This window comes from Haematobia irritans, chromosome 2, assembly GCF_050003625.1.
Source record: "Haematobia irritans isolate KBUSLIRL chromosome 2, ASM5000362v1, whole genome shotgun sequence".
Classification (NCBI taxonomy): Eukaryota; Metazoa; Arthropoda; class Insecta; order Diptera; family Muscidae; genus Haematobia; species Haematobia irritans.
This window is the reverse complement of record NC_134398.1, coordinates 1,463,465-1,477,297: the sequence shown is the minus strand read 5'-3', so window position 1 is coordinate 1,477,297 and position 13,833 is coordinate 1,463,465. Positions and strand designations below refer to the sequence as shown.

The following is a 13,833-nucleotide window of genomic DNA, read 5'->3' as shown; positions in this document are numbered from 1 at the left end:
AAAACAACATTTTCACTACTTTTTTGGCCACGCTTTTTTTTGCTGGGTATGCCAATGGAAAACAATGCGTGTCAAATACCATCTACACGGAAAAAATATTGTCGTGAGGCCAAAGATTTCATATCCTTAAAATACGAAGGCAATTTTTGCTTAGCATAGAAGACGCATTTCTCTAACATAAAGTTTTTTCCTTGTCCAAAAGTCGATAAACTTTTCAATGAAGTCGTATTGTCCTTATAATTAAGTGGTTTTACTTAAAAATAGGTATCATAAAATGAAAGAAAAAAATTTTGGGCTAAGGTCAACTTGACTTTAATAATTCATAAAAATTCTTTAAATATAATGAAATTGTCTTTAAATTTGTTATCTTTTTGCTTTGTAGTCAAAAGAAAAAAATCGTTCAAAAATAGGACATGTTTTTAACACTCTGTTTTAAAGACGATTTTTACTTGAAACATTGCATAATTTCTACTGGATGTCGAGTCTGAATTTGGAAGATAAAGTTGTCATTAACTCGTTTTAAAGGATTTTGATAGCATATGAAGAAAAAAAGCTGAAAAAAACGAAAAATTAAAATTTGTTTCCTAGAAGCAAGTACACAAAACCCAAATTTAAAAGGGAATTGTGTCTTAAAAGTATCTTTACTTTAGTATCCTTCTTTGGCTCGGAATCAATACCAAAATTATTAAAGTAAAGACAAAATCTTTGGAACCGGGCATGTTTTTTTAGTGTAAATACTATTCGTCCGTAATTTTCCGCCATATCGGCCATCAGCATTTGGGATTTCATTCTTCGTATCCTCAGGTATGGAGCTAAATCCACATTCTTGGAAATAGAAAAAATTGAGCATCTTGCAACGCTTTTAAAATTTCCCGAGTATTTTTTTCTTTTATAACTTTTGCCTTTATCGCACTTCGTACCACTTCCTCTGGCATATAATACTCCACTTTTCACTCTTCATGGTGGATATCAGTATTATAGCTGCAATTTCTTCTTATTTCTACAATACGAGTAAAAGGTAACTTACACAAAATTATTCCTATGAAAATGTAATTCACGAAAGAAAACTTTCATGAAATTGCATTTGGGAGAATTCTTTTGCCAAGTATATTATTTCAATGTAAAACGATGGTGCCGTAGCAAAAAATTGCAACTATTTCAGTTAAATATCCTTCATTGTTATTGTATGGAAAAATATTTCAGATAAATATCCTTCATTGTTATTGTGAGTAAAAATGAAAAAAGTTTCAAACGCATTTAGAGTAGAAAAATTTCCCAGACATTGCATTTTAAGTGGAAATTAAGTCCACCCTTTTCCATCTGTAAAGGATGAATGAATTATAAAATTATTTAAATTCTTTTACGGAAACGAATCCATTAGTCAACGATTTAGCTTTAATGCCATCTGATGTGGAAGATGCCAGCATTTGACATAGAATATAGACTGTCGTAAGTACTTTTATTCGCTTAAAATCATCAAGCATGACTGTCATTCTTGTTATAACTTCCCCTTGCCATGTTCTCCTGATGTAGTCTTTTTCTTCCGTATGAAGTTCTAAGCTAATGAAAGGGGACTACTGCTTCCGCTGTTGATGTTTTTTTTTCTTAACTAAACCAAAGCAATGTTACGCGCATGCTTAAAAGCTTAAGATACTAGCGTGTTGCATGCGAAACTAAAGTGCAAAGCCGACAGGCAATAGGACAGACAGTAATAGAGGAGTGGAATCAAGAGCACTATATATTGTGTTCAACGAATTTCTCATACCCTTCAATTTGAATCATATGACGAAAAAGTTGGGAAATGCCTACGTTTTACTGCAACTTATTTATACTTCATCGAAAGTAGGGTGTTATTTGATAAATAGTGTGAACCAATAAGTACTTAGCCTCTCAATGAAGCTGGTGGCAAACCCTTCGGAGTCAGCTAAATACATGATACCCTTCGCATTGAGCCATTGATAACAGAGAAGTTCACCATCTTTGGCAAAGAGGAAATTTTCCTGAGTTTTCAGGACATTTAACGACAAATTTCTCCTTTTCTGTTCGAATTCATGTTTTGTTTTTCCCCCAAAACGGCAAATGATACTCGATAGCGTGAAACAGTCCCAAAAACACGTGAATACTATTCAGTTTCTGATGAACGCACCGTTAAACCCAAGCTGCCACAATACGGTATTCACTAGTCGATGTCCACAACTGCTTCACAAATCGATCAATGCTGATGGAGTGCTTTAAAACATAATGACAAATGTCATGGACATAGAGGGAGAGAGAAGTGAAGAGATACCATTATATCCAACATATGAATGAAATGAACTTGCCCACCTGCATTCACGTTGGATGCAAGGAAATTGTGTTGAACCATTAATTGCAGCCAAGGTATCCAATTATGCCACTTATATCTTCATTAAACAAGAAACGTAGATTAGTTCACTAGAATCCCTTGAGTAACATTCGCCACTGAAGGGATTTTTTCATCTCTTCACTCACAATTCCCGCGGACCGTATAGCGACATATCCACAACGAAAAAGAGATCAACTTCTCTTATTTTGTCCAAATTCTCATAGTATTTCTTGAATATTATCAACTGCCCATACGGTGTTCCCATTCTGTTAGCCACCAGTGTTTGTGTTTACATTTATTTAGCAACAAGTTGCAAGTTGTTGTATGATGTCGAGGTATGTTCGCCGGGTTTATTTGATAGCATGTTGGGACAGGTTGTATAATAACCATTTTATCGAGGTTTTAATGCCTGTTGCATATTTTCATGAGACCCCCTCTTATTTCAAGGTTTATGAAGCACATATGTTTCCCTTAATTCTCGCTCTCTTTCTCTCAATCAAGCTCTTTCTCACCCCATGTGACTTCCATGTATGAAAACAAATAAAATCTGGGGATTGGAAAGCCGATATTGGTATGAAGAAAAGCGCAAAAAATGTTCAGCTATTCAAACATTTGAAGTATGTGGGGAAATATCTTGATACGAACTAAAGGAAACAAAACGTCACAACAATGGACAATCAATGATGGGAAAGTCTTAGAAATTGAATAAATGGGGATATATCGATGATTTGATTTTGATCCATTGATGGGTAGGTGGATTTGAAAAACTTCAAATTGTTGTTTGAAAATAAAATTTGAGACATAAATTAAGTGGACTATTATTATTATTATTTTAAGAAAACGCATAACACAACATGAAAGATTATGTGATTTAAATTTAAAGATGCAAAATTGTAAACTTTTAGAGAGTTTGTTGTTTTATAATTGTTTACTATATGCTTCAAAGACAAATTTTCATTCACCTTAGGGTATATATTTGAAGCAAAACAATTTGAAAGATATAGAGAAAAATTTCTTTGGATTTTTTCAGTCTCATTTATAAAAAGTTCATCGACATTTATAAACGACAGATAGGTTATTTCATAAAAATGGCATTCATAAACGATTAATAGCTTACAAATTCTCTAATAAATACTTGGTAATTTTCAAAAAAAATATTGTAGGATGTACCCTTCTTTCACTCTTTGATAAAATTGTAAAATGCTATTTTTGAACAATACCATTTAATTCTGCACTCTTTTATTTATATATATACAATGGATTTTTCCCTAAATACTAATCCAAATAAAATAGCTACAGAATATTCGTATGAATTATATCAAACGGTCTTTTATTACTTTAATGCAAAATGCGTTCAAAAAAAGTTTGAGAAATTAAATAGATGAACTCCATTCGATTAATGATGTGTTTATAATAACAATAGACTTGAGGTTCGAATACTATCCGGTTCAATTAAAATCAATATCGATACGAACATATTAACTGATAATAAAATGACTGCATATCGCGCGTAATGCCTAAAACACACAAAAAAAATGTTTTTCTGATTCAATCACGAAAATAATTTATCCAATTATTTTTTTAATTGAAATGTCTTCAATCACAGAAATGATAGTATCAATAAAAAAATTAATTGAAGGCCAATTAAAAATTAATTGATCCAATTAAAAAATTGATTGATTCTATTATTTTTTGTGATTGATTTTCAAATAAAAAATTTGTTAAATCAATTAAATGTTTAATATTTTTTAAAACTCAATTAAGACTTTAATTTGAAAATTTTTTCAGTGTATATAAATTAATTTAACCCGGAAAATTAGTTTTCGAAATAAAATCATTAAAATATTGAGACATTATTTTTTGTTAAGATCAACCGGGTATAACTCGTTCTTTGTCACTACGATGAAAAGATATAATGACATGTGTTGTCCCCTGATGGTAACTATATTAGTGCTATTAATGATTAATGAATACCTTTTTTATAAGGCTTATAAAATAAAGAGAGTGCTAAAGGGTGATACGGTCAAAATTTGGTCAAGGGAAAACGCGTGTATATCGGTGAAATCGTTTATTTAAAAAATCAAATTAAATTTCTTTTTCAAGTTCAATTAGTATAAAATTCAGGAAAAATATTCAGTTAGGCTTTCGCTTTTCCAAATCCGAATTGCCGGGCCTCACGCTTGACACCTGCCATCAGATTTTGTACAGCCACCTTGTCCACCTTCTTCGCCGCAGAAAGCCAGTTTGCCTTGAACTGCTGCTCGTCCTTAGCAGTTTTTTTGGTCTTCTTTAGGTTCCGCTTGACAATAACCCAGTATTTCTCAATTGGGCGGAGCTCTGGCGTGTTGGGAGGGTTCTGGCGTGTTGGGAGGGTCCTTGGGTACCACCTGCACGTTGTTGGTGGCGTACCACTCCATGGCCTTTTTACCGTAATGGCAAGATGCCAAATCCGGCCAAAACAGTACGGAACAACCGTGTTCCTTCAGGAAAGGCAGCAGACGTTTATTCAAACACTCTTTCACGTAAATTTCTTGGTTGACAGTCCCGGAAGCTACGAAAATGCTGCTTTTCAAGCCACTGGTACAGATGGCTTGCCAAACCAGATATTTCTTTACGAACTTTGACCGTATAAAACTCCTGTCCCGGAAGCTGCTTGTAGTCGGCTTTGACGTAGGTTTCGTCGTCCACGCAGTCAAACTTCGTCAGCATCGTCGTGTACAGCCTCCGGGATCGCGCTTTGGCCGTCGTATTTTGTTTATCATCGCGATTTGGAGTCACTACCTTCTTGTAAGTCGATAGTCCGGCTCGTTTTTTGGCTCGATGCACGGTTGTAGACGATACACCCAGCTTATTTGCGGCATCTCGGAGAGAGAGGTTAGGGTTTCGCTTGAAACTACCGGCAACTCTCTTTGTCGTCTCAGCGGCTTCCGGTGTTCGATTTTCCCCCGATCCAGACTTCCTGGCTGTCGACAAACGTTCCCCAAACACTTTAATTATATTTGTAACGGTCGATTTGGCAACTTTTAGCGATTTTGCCAGCTTTGCGTGCGAGTAGCTCGGATTTTCGCGATGCGCGAGCAAAATTTTGATACGCTGCTCTTCTTGCTTGGACGGCATTTTGACGACTGAAGAGTGAATTCCAAAATCAAAATAGGAGCAACATTCTACACACACACACACCTTCAAAATGAGGGGTGTTCAGGTTTTTTTAAATGCAAAAATGAAAGAAATACGTCAAGTTTATATTGACCAAATTTTGACCGTATCACCCTTTATCACACTCTCTATCACTGATTTAAATTTCACTTTGTTTGTTTTGTTATGAATAATGCCGTTAGTATTTAAATTATTATTAATTTTATTATAATTAAAAAAATAAATTATTTGAGTTAAAGATTTGACTTAATAAAAAGAAAATTATTACAATTTGTTTATTAAATTTAGGATAAACAACTTTTCTTTAAAGTCGAATGTTTATAATTATGAAATTATTTCTAATCTAAAAGAAACAATTCTCAAGTTAAAAAAATATATACAGTGAAACCTCTCAAACTTGGACACTCTGAAAACTGGACAACCCACAAACGTGGACAGTTGTCTGGGGACGTTTGCTATATTAACACATTAAATTAACCTCTCATAAGTGGACACCTCCCAAATGTGGACAAAATTTAGGCGACCGTGAGGGTCCACCTTTCAGAGGTTTCACTGTGTATTTAAATGTGAGATTCCCATTTTATTTGGTTAAAAAATTAAGATGCGAAGAAAAAGATGAGTTTAATTTCTATTTCAAATACATAAAGTGGCGTTGCTTTTTTAAAATAAAACTGAATCGAAGGCAAACACTTATCATTTTTGACACTCTGAAAAACGGACACCTACACGCTCACAAAAAATCGCTTCTGTAACATATACTCCCAAACATATTTTGCTTCAAGCATATACATTTTTGGGTATTGCCCAAACATTTATATGTTTGATCTCTTCCAATATATAATATGTTTGAAAGTATATTGGTCTAAACAATATATGTTTGGGTAGTCTAAGGTCCAAACATTTTGTATTTTTGCATCCAAATTCAATAATGTTGTCTTCCAAAAAACAATATGTTATTATGTGAACATATAATATGTTTGGAAGCATTTTGCACCCAAAAATATTATATGCTTAAAAAAAATTCTCCCAAACAATATTGTGCTCAAAATTTTATTTATTTATTTATATATTTACAATCATAATGAATTATGAAAATAAACAGGTAATATAGGTGCTAACAACATAGGTTTTCGACATGAATGCTCAAAATTTTGTTTCTGCCCAATTGTATATTCCCCCACATCTTTCTCACTTCCACGAGATTTTTTAGTTCTTAGCACCTTTTTCTGTAATACAAACATTGTAGAAGAAATTATCCAATTGTATGATTTTTTTTTATTTTAATTTTACCTTTTGCCGGACGGGGATTCGAACAGCGGACCACACAATTTGTAAGGATCAAAGAAGTAGCTGATCAATTGCCCAAGGAAAAATAAAATCTTAATTTTGATATAACAAGCAACAACCACCAACTTAATTCAATATCGCTCCCTGTTAAATAGCGCTCCAAGCTACTAAACACATATATGTTTATAGGCTATTTCTAAATTAATATATGTTTGCATCCAAGCATATTGTATTTACAAACATTTTATGTCCAAAACATAATATGTTCTAACATATTAACATATATGTCCCAAACATGTTATGCTAGTTTATGAACATTATATGCTTGCACTCAAAAATATTGTGTTTAAAAATTTGTGTTCCAAACATATAATGTTTGTAGCCAAACATATGAAAAACAGCCTTTTTCATCCGTGTACCAAACATGGACAGTTGTGTGGGAACGTTTGCTACATTAACACTCTCATACCTCTCATACCTGGACAGTGGGGAAAATTTAGGCGACCCTGGGTGTCCACCTTTCAGAGCTTTTATTGTACTTCATTTTAGTGTAATTGCAATCCATAGTGGAACATCCCTTCTACGTTTTATTTAGCTAATTGGGACCTAACTTGATTGATGTAAAGAAACCTTTTTTACATTTTTATCCCTCCCATTCTCGTGTTCCTATAATTCTTCGTATTAATTTTATGTAGGAGATATGTTATCATTTGCTATTCAAAATTTGCGATCTATTAAAACGTTTTCATTTCGAATTCGTATATGGGAACAATTTGATCATTCAGATGCCACTATTCTCTTGATGCAGAATCTCCTTTGAAACACAAACCCCTATTACTACAGGCTTCAAATTATTGCTCATACCTACCCAAGTACATTCAACAGCACCACTAAACGCTGCTGTTGCCTTACTTACTAGCACTTGTCCTTCGCGCTTCATGTCAAAGCAAAGGATATTCCATGAATTTGCACTTGTGTTTTGTTTCCAATGAATCCTCCCGCCCAAAATAGACTTCCAGACTCATTTCTCTCGGCCATTAGTCAAATGGCAATCGACCAGCAAACAACAATGTTACGATATTACAAGAGCCCAACATTAAATACAAAAAACACCGCCTTTATTTCCCTTGAAGATGATATTTCCAGTGTTCGTATCAAACATGTTGTGGTGCAACCAAATAGCTTGCTTTGCAACCAATTGTTTGGGCCATTTAAAATTTGAGCTAACAACCAAGCAACCCAATGATTGGACTAGCTACCAAAAACAATTGAAGAAGAAGATGTGAAAATGGCAGCAGAGGGTATCAAACCATTGACGGCGTTCGATGCAAACGTGTCGTTTATGATTTTTTGTTCCACAAATTAAACTAAGAATAAAAAGAAATTTATATCAGGGAATGACGTAGAACCATCGGTCAAAAGTTTCTTATTATTATTTACACAAAATTTAACATCATTTGTGAGTTTTTAACAAAAAATATTGCAAATTAAAAATGAACGAACGTGTATGTATCGAACACCGTAAATGCAACTTTTGGCATGACGTTGCCCATTCTCCCGTCTTCATCATCTATTGTTTTTGCTAGCTACAAAACATTAGTTTTAGTTCGAGTTCGTTTGTGTTAAGACGTGTTTAGACGGAATTACTTATCTGAAATATAAGAGAGAAAAAAGCGGGCCTAACAAATAAATATAAATAAATAATAAAAACAAAACCTGGACAGAGTAGAAATTAATTTATCAATTATTATTGAAGTGTTTACAAATAAGCTAATTTTTCTAAAGAAAAAAAATTGGTAATCCCATGGTGTAATAGTGGTCATGGTTCAAAGATAATGGAGTAAACTAAAGATAAAAAAAGATTCGGGGTTTATGTAACATAAACAAAACATAATCAAATAACAAAAGAATGAAATGAGCCTTGTTTACAGACAGGCTAAGATACCGACAACCACAACAGATCTCAATTTCCAACATACAAGTGAGGTTTACAAGTTCATTGGAGAGACTTTGTTTGTATTTGGGATATTATATATAAAAGCTGCAGACCTTACCTGCTGCTGGCTATTCTCCCCCATATCATTTAAATCTGTGTGAGAAAATTTCTCTTGAATGAAATACAATCTCAAGTGAATTAAAACAAACCAAAGCAGTTCATTCATTCAATCACTTCTTTCCTTGGTTTTTCTAAATGAATAAAAATACCATAATCATTAAAATAATAGAATGAATAGAAACAATTACAACAACAATAATTGTAAAAGAGAAAATAATCACATAGGATTTAAGCTATTAAGAATAGCGAATACTAAATGTTTTAATGTGGTAACATAAAACCCCTGTGAATGCAAAGTTTATTTAAATGTTTGTCTGGTGTCTCTCTTGTGGCCGTATAGAGCCCGGATATGCTTTAGAAGTAATAAATGCATAAGTGTATGTGTGAGTGTGTGTGTCTGCATTATATTTGTGAGAGCTCTTTAAACTGTACAAATGAAAAAAATATATATAGTATATCTGTATGTAACATCGTAAATAAGGAAATGAAGTCTTTACTAAAAGAATCTTAGCCATCGTGTACCACCCCAACCAACCAGCTCACATCAGTATTCTCTAAGCGAAGGGAAAGCATCTTGCATTTGAGGAAATTCTGTGTTTGTTTAGTACCGAGAAAAACAAACGAGAAAAAATTTCAACTAAAGAAGTTGTAAAAAAAAGAAAGACATTTTTGTTAAGCAACTTCGAGATGAATGGTTATTGTTAACAAGCTAAAAAAAATAACATCCGCAAATTCTTTTTAAAATTTCTACCCCCAATCTCCGCGAAGATCGTATCCCGCACCAAACTATAACAGAAAAGAATAGAGGCCTGAGAAAAACCCAGAAACGGCAACAACTGCCGCCAAAGAATCTTCAGCTGAAGTGGAAAATTGTAAGTGAAAATATATGGTTTTCTAAAGAAATATTTATGTGAGAAAGGTATGTTTGTTTTTGTTTTTTTTTTGGTTGCCACTTGAAATCTAATGTTTATTCTTTGCTTTTAGTATATGTTTGTAAATTCTTTTTGAGTCTTCTTTCCCATGCTCAAGTAGAGTGTTACAATTGCATAAATTAAAAAGTTTTCACTTGAAACAAAGAGTGCTAATGTTTTAGAGATGATTAACGAGGTACGTAAAAGTTTTATTTGCGACCACCTGAGCAATTTAAGATTCATTTTATGGTCAAGTATCATCATGAATAAATAAGGTATCAGTAACCTATTCACTTATTTATTAATGCAAGATGACATTGGGATGATGAGCCAGGGATCATGGAATGAAAATAGGGTTTTCATTCTGGGATATTTTGAATTTCAATTTTTCTATATTTTCAAGGAATGAACAAATTCTTTTCACCGGAATGAAATTGTAGACAAAAAGGCTATTCACCACACTGAAAAAACAGTGAACCCACCAGGAAGAAAACTTTCGGTTAATTTTAGAAAATTTTGAATATTTGTAGAAAATTTTAACTAAACGGTATTACAAACGTTGGCATCACGGCGATGTCATCAAAATAAGTAAATATTTTTCGACAAATTCAAGAAAATTTATTAGACATAACAAAATTTTTTCACTTGTTAAAGAAAATTTTGTAGTTTGAAGGAAAAACTTGTAGTTCAAAATTGCAAGAATGTCTTTAGTGACATACGAAGTTCATGATGGACGACTTTTTGTTAAAATTTACCAATTTAAAGAAATTCTGAACTATTTTGTGGAAGACACGAATTTAGTTAATCTGTATGCTTCATTTGAGTATATTTTTTTCCTCGGTTTTAGTTAATTTAACTAACGTAAACAAAAAATTACTAGAGTAAAGGAAACTTTCTCCAAACATAATAAGTCTATGAATTAAAATAAAGTTAAATTGGCTTTAGTGAAATAGAGAGTTCACTTTTTTTTGAGTGCATTTCTTACAAAGAATTGTTTTGTTAAGCAAATGTACCCTTTTTTATTACAAGTGATTTAACGCTGGTCTCCCATCGGACAAAATCAATTTCTGTTGTTTTTTTCTCACCTAAGAAAACAAATGTCTTCTTTCAGTGTAGAAATTACATTAATAGAAAAAAATTATATGAGCAATTTTAGAATGTTAGAAATGAGAACCCCATATGTCAGAATTTCTAAATTTAACTTTAGAAAAATATACTTGTTACACATAAATATCTTATTAAATTTCTAATTATAATGAGGTTGACCGAAAAACTTTCGAGAACCTCAGTTGTCCAAACTTAATTGAATGGCTTAGTTAATACCAAAAAACGTTTACCCAGTTCCAAAGATTTTGTTTGCTGTAGTTTAAAACTGCTTACCAAGAGCATTTGTGCTATACCCCCATCAACACTTCTCTGCAGCATTACCAGAAGCTAAATTGTAAGCATGGACGAGATGTGAGCAAACGTGTAGTTTCGGGAAATAAACCACAAATGTATATGCCTCATGGTAGTTCTCATGAAAACCGTCCGGTGACGGTAAGCTTAAAGAATTATGTTCTTGTTTTTTGGGGGGATGATGAAATCTGACCTTACAATAATATTTGTTTCAGTGTAGAACATAGTACTGCTTAATATTTGCAAAATACAGATTAGTTGAAACGAAGCTACACTGAAAAAGCATGCTCGGTTCCAAAGATTTTGTCGTTACTTTAAAAATGTTGGTATTGATTCCGAGCCAAAGAAGCGGAGAATACAAGTAAGGATACTTTTAAGACACAATTCTCTTTTAAATTTAGGTTTTGTGTACTTGCTTCTAGGAAGCAAATTTTAATTTTTTGCTTTATCAAAGTCCCTTAAAAACGAGTCAACGACAACTTTATTTTCCAAATTCAGACTCGACTTCCAGTATAATTTATGCTATGTTTCAAGTAAAAAACGTCTTTAAAATAAAGTGTTGAAAAACATGTCCTATTTTTGAACGATTTTTTGCTTTGTAGTCAAGATGCAAAAAGACAACAAATTTAAAGACAATTTCATTAATTTTAAAGAATTTTTCTGAATTATTAAAGTCAAGGTAACCTCACCCCAAAAATTTTTTCTTTCATGTTATGATGCCCATTTTTAAGTGAAATCACTTAATTATAAGGACAATACGACTTCATTGAAAAGTTTATCGACTTTTGGAGAAGGAAATAAACTTTATATTATAGAAATGCGTCTTCTATGCTAAGCAAAATTTGCATTCGTATTTTAATGACATGAAATCTTTGTCCTCACGACAATATTTTTTTCAGTGCACTGAAAAAAAAGCATGCCCGGTTCCAAAGATTTTGTCTTTACTTTAACAATTTTGGTATTGATTCCGAGCCAAAGAAGCGGAGAATTCAAGTAAGGATACCTTTAAGACACAATTCTCTTTTAAAATTGGGTTTTGTGTACTTCTAGGAAGCCAATTTAAATTTTTCGATTTTTCAGCTTTTTTTCTTCATATGATATTAAAGTCCTTTAAAAACAAGTTAACGACAACTTTATTTTCCAAATTCAGGCATATACACTAGAAACTATGCTATGTTTCAAGTAAAAAACGTCTTTAAAATAAAGTGTTGAAAAACATGTTCTATTTTTGAACGATTTTTTGCTTTGTAGTCAAGATGCAAAAGGACAACAAATTTTAAGACAATTTTATTCATTTTGAAGAATTTTTCTGAATTATTAAAGTCAAGTTGACCTTTGCCAAAAAAAAAAATGTCTTTCATGCTATGATACCCATTTTTAAACCCAATCACTTAATTATAAGGACAACACGACTTCATTGAAAAGTTTATCGACTTTTGGACAAGGAAAAACTTTATATTAAAGAAATGCGTCTTCTACGCTAAGCAAAATTTGCATTCGTATTTTAAGAACATGAAATCTTTGGCCTCACGACAATATTTTTTTCAGTGTGGGGTAATCATATTCCTTCTCTGCGTGTAGTCTCAAGGCCAATTGAAGATACTAGAAAAACAAGTAGACAATAACGACTGTATAACAGGTTGGCTGATAAGTCCCCGGTCTAACAAAGAAAAACACATTTTTTTGTCAAAATTCGTTTTTATTATTCAACATAGTTCCCTTCAAGAGCGATACAACGATTATAACGACCTTCCAATTTTTTGATAACATTTTGGTAGTACTCCTTCGGTTTTGCCTCAAAATAGGCCTCAGTTTCGGCGATCACCTCTTCATTGCAGCCACATTTTTCCCTGCGAGCATCCTTTTGAGGTCTCAGAACAAGAAAAAGTCGCTGGGGGCCAGATCTTTAGAGTACGGTGGGTGGGGAAGCAATTCGAATCCCAATTCATGAATTTTTGCCATCGTTCTCAATGACTTGTGGCACGGTGCATTGTTTTGGTGGAACAACACTTTTTTCTTCTTCATATGGGGCCGTTTTGCCGCGATTTCGATCTTCAAACGCTCCAATAACGCCATATAATAGTCACTGTTGATGGTTTCTCCCTTCTCAAGATAATCGATAACAATTGTTCCATGCGCATCCCAAAAAACAGATGCCATTACTTTGCCAGCAGACTTTTGAGTCTTTCCACGCTTCGGAGACGGTTCACCGGTCGCTGTCCACTCAGCCGACTGTCGATTGGAATCAGGAGTGTAGTGATGAAGCCATGTTTCATCCATTGTCACATATCGACGGAAAAACTCGGGTGTATTACGAGTTAACAGCTGCAAACACCGCTCAGAATCTTCAACACGTTGTTGTTTTTAGTCAAATGTGAGCTCGCGCGGCACCCATTTTGCACAGAGCTTCCGCATATCCAAATATTGATGAATGATATGACCAACACGTTCTTTTGATATCTTTAAGGCCTCTGCTATCTCGAACAACTTCATTTTACGGTCATTCAAAATCATTTTGTGGATTTTTCTGATATTTTCGTCGGTAACCACCTCTTTCGGGCGTCCACTGCGTTCACCGTCCTCCGTGCTCATTTCACCACGCTTGAATTTTGCATACCAATCAATTATTGTTGATTTCCCTGGGGCAGAGTCCGCAAAATCATTATCAAGCCAAGTTTTTG

The 13,833-nt window shown here is 33.4% G+C and overlaps 1 protein-coding gene across 1 annotated transcript in view; it reads left to right on the top strand.

Annotated features, from left to right (window-relative positions):
* Nucleotides 1–8,404: 8,404 nt before the first annotated feature.
* The window catches only part of LOC142223180 (uncharacterized), an 87,538-nt gene continuing 82,109 nt past the window's right edge, over nt 8,405–13,833 (top strand). Inside the window, exon 1 of the mRNA XM_075293043.1 lies at nt 8,405–9,715. The gene's annotated coding sequence lies outside the window, so the exon portion shown is untranslated. The remainder of the gene's footprint in view (nt 9,716–13,833) is intronic.